The sequence below is a fragment of the Panicum virgatum genome, chromosome 7N (genome assembly GCF_016808335.1).
Source record: "Panicum virgatum strain AP13 chromosome 7N, P.virgatum_v5, whole genome shotgun sequence".
NCBI classification, from domain to species: domain Eukaryota; kingdom Viridiplantae; phylum Streptophyta; class Magnoliopsida; order Poales; family Poaceae; genus Panicum; species Panicum virgatum.
In genome coordinates this window covers 14,523,107-14,526,553 of record NC_053151.1, presented here as the reverse complement: position 1 = coordinate 14,526,553, position 3,447 = coordinate 14,523,107, and the positions used below count along the sequence as shown (strand labels likewise).

The 3,447-nt window shown below is 38.7% G+C and overlaps 1 long non-coding RNA gene across 1 annotated transcript; it reads right to left on the bottom strand.

Annotated features, from left to right (window-relative positions):
• Positions 1-617: 617 nt before the first annotated feature.
• Positions 618-2,577, bottom strand: LOC120684050. Its single transcript, XR_005679049.1, has 3 exons — positions 2,246-2,577; positions 1,403-1,581; positions 618-942 (listed from the first exon to the last, which is right to left on the bottom strand). It is a non-coding gene; the product is annotated as an uncharacterized LOC120684050 (long non-coding RNA).
• Positions 2,578-3,447: the final 870 nt, after the last annotated feature.

Below are 3,447 nucleotides of genomic sequence, written 5' to 3'. Positions count from 1 at the left end.
CTAGTCTTGTGGAGGTAATTAACCGGGAGCTTTCCGAGGCCCCGGGAGCCAGAAGACCACTATCGCCCAAGTCAGATCTGCCCAACGGCAGGCTATGGAGCGCACACTTGTACACGGGAATCTGTATTTTTATTTTATAAAATATGAATAAAGCTTGTGTTCACGTATCTTTGTTTATTGTGTATTTTCTATATACACTGGCACGCCCGCATCTTTATTTTCCACGCAGAGAAAATCTTGGTGGATTTTTCTTCCCAAACAGCAATATGAGAGTATAGCCATGAATGAACTTGTTGCAAAATAGCTTTATTGCCACCCCACAGTTGCGTGGGAATATGGCCATATTTTCATGTAGTGTGCTCCATTGCATCAAAGAAATATTACAACGTAACAAAATTGGTGGCTCGAGTCACAATTGCCATGTTCATTTGCTGGTGGCAATAAAAGGTAACACAACGAATCATTATTGGTGGTAATAGATGGAAAATGCCACATATTATTGTTGGTGGTAACAGTAGTTCGTTGCAACAAAGGGCCCTTTGGTCAGCACCTTTTCAATTTCATTTTGTAGCTACAAATTTAGTTGGTGTTACAAAATAATAATTGCGCCATGAGTATAGATTTCATCATCGCATATAAGAACTCAAACCTTCATTAACTTCAAATACATGTCTCAACCAAAGTAAATAACATAATAACCAGAGTACTGCTAAAATAAACATGACTACGCAGTAGAGTAAAACATCACCTCTGACTACAAGTTTGCATACTACGTTTGGCATAACAAAATAGAACTAAATATGATTCCGCTTATAGATTTCTTCATGCCCCATCAGCACCGGTAGTCACCAATAAACCTTTCTATAATTCTTCATTCTTGTAACTCCATCACCACTATATAGGCATAAAGCTTTCTCTAAGTATTTTGGCTTCCGCGCTTTCCTGCAATTCATGAACACACATGCAATAAAATAAATACTGCAGCAAGGACTACTAATATAGAAAAACAACTAAATTATCTTGGCAACATGAATTAGATCCTGCATGTGGCACTTGCTAAAACTCTAGTATAATTTATGTGCTAACACTACAGTGATATTTGGCAATATAAATCAAATAACCAAAAGACAAACAGTAATACATTTGAAATGTTACTAGTTACTACAAGTTGATGAGCCATCTGCCAGCAATGTTACAATGATTTAAAAATTGAAAAAAAAAGAGTATAAACAAAATGCACACACAAGTATGTGTTGGAGCCTGGAAGGAAATCTAGCCTGTTAATTGTACTTGCACTTACACTGGTACCATAGTTGGGGTAACCTTCTTGAAACGAATAAGGTAGTTGGAGCAATAATTTAGATGGGAGTTGATCTAATTTCTATTTAATTATATTGCTTACCAGATAAAGCAATCATGTCAGTCTGCAATAGGTTGTTTGCAGCAAAGAGTGTTGTCAGCTGATCCAGGTTTAACAAAGATAGCGGCAGCTTCCGGTTAAAGTCGGTCTAAAGTCTATACCGAGTTCAGGCGCTCAGACTGCAGCCTCTGGTGCTCCACAGCATATGACAACAAGCCAGCCTGCAAGCATAAATCATATAGGAAGACACAATTATTTTTCAGGAACTGTTTGTACACTTCAACACAGGAAAACGAATAACAATCCAAGTTCTCAAAAATTCCAAGATTGGATCATATATATAGATATTGTCATCTTTCCAAGATCATGTAGAACAATCCAAGTTCAGCATCTTTTTCAGAGACTCCACGTATTAATTATACAGAGGCTTATATGCTGGTAGATTAAAAAATAAGCAGCTGGGAAACCAACCCGAAATTCACCGTCGCCCAGCTATAATTCTAATATCATTATTATCATGTATGGGCCAGTGTGCAAGGAATATGACAAAATCCTGATATTCCTCTGTCGTATCAAATTGCCTACTTACAAATGAGGAATCTTGATTAGTTGTGGCTACAAAACCACTGGCACAATAACATGAAACCTTAAATCCTACTTGCATGCAGTTGATATGTCGATGTTAATAGCTGGAAAATTAATCGACCAATAGCAGTACAACTGGAGCATAAAGAATTATTGTCAAGCATCAGAGACAACACAGGGATTAGAGCACAGAGGATACCAGGGTAACAAAGATGCATATCACGATAGCAGGCAGGAAAACTGCTTATTTCACAGAAAATCTCAGGTGGATTCAGACTTTCAGAGGAGACAAGGCAGCACCTTTCCCGTCTACACCTGCATTTCGTGATTCATTAAGGTGACAGGCCTCCCCACAGCACCGCCTCTGCTCCTCGGTGCAGCACGGGACAGCGACACCTCTTCACACCTGTGTCGCGCCTGTCCCTCATCACGCGCTCCAAGATCCTCCGAGCTGGACGGAGGATACGGCCCTTGTGGTTGCGAAACCCGGAGAGAGAGAGAGCGAGAGAGAGAGAAGGGGAGTAGGGCAGACAGGGCGTGGTCCGCCGCTGTGGGCTGCTGGAGAGCCGCCGCCGCCGGAGTAATGGCTAGGGTTTGGTTTCTGGTGGGCGAAGAATGGAGACGAGCGTCGTTCCTTGGATAAGGAGTCGTAGGTCAGGTGGGCCGCCCTAGACCATATTGGCCGTTGATCTGCCGATCGGACCGTCAATTGGGGCCTACCCCGATTTCAAGTCGTGGGCCGAGCTGAGGTTGTCTTACTCCGTTAATATAATATTTTTAATTTCTTTAATTAACTAATTATTAAGGCACCTTGATATGGAATACTTTGATGTAACTTCGAATGATTCTCACGTCGGGTAATCAGCAATGCTACCTGAAATTTATCAGAAAAAAGAATACTCGAAAATTCGGGTTCGGCTATAGAGTAATCTCAGCTACTTGAATTTCCATCAGGGACGGTTTCAAGTTCGCCTATTTATGCTCAAGGCTACTTTGATACGTGCACGAGTTTAACATAATAATTTTAAAGATTTACAAAAAACTAGAATATACATTGTTCATAGTTGGATACATCACTCTCTATATCCAACTTAAGGATAAACTAGGAAGTTTATACAGCCTAATACCTATTCTTGCTCATGTAAACTTCAAATTCAGACACAACCTAATATCTACCTTCCAATCAGTGAACGTGAATTGGTAGTGGTCCTTGATATGCAAAAAAAAATATTTTTACTTTTTGAGATAAATAATTAAGGGACCTTTGTTAAACCCTTTGCAAAAACAAATATTTTATATACTTCAACATATTTTTTACAATAATAGACTACATATATGTTTTTTTATGTAGGAGTTCAATAGTTGATGAACTCATTTACAATTTTCTTTAGTTTAAATGAATTAATATGTGCTACTAGAATTATTTAAATAAACTAATTGGAAGTAGTCCTAATTAGAACTAAATTTATCAAAATTAATATTTGAAAATTTGTTTAAGTTAT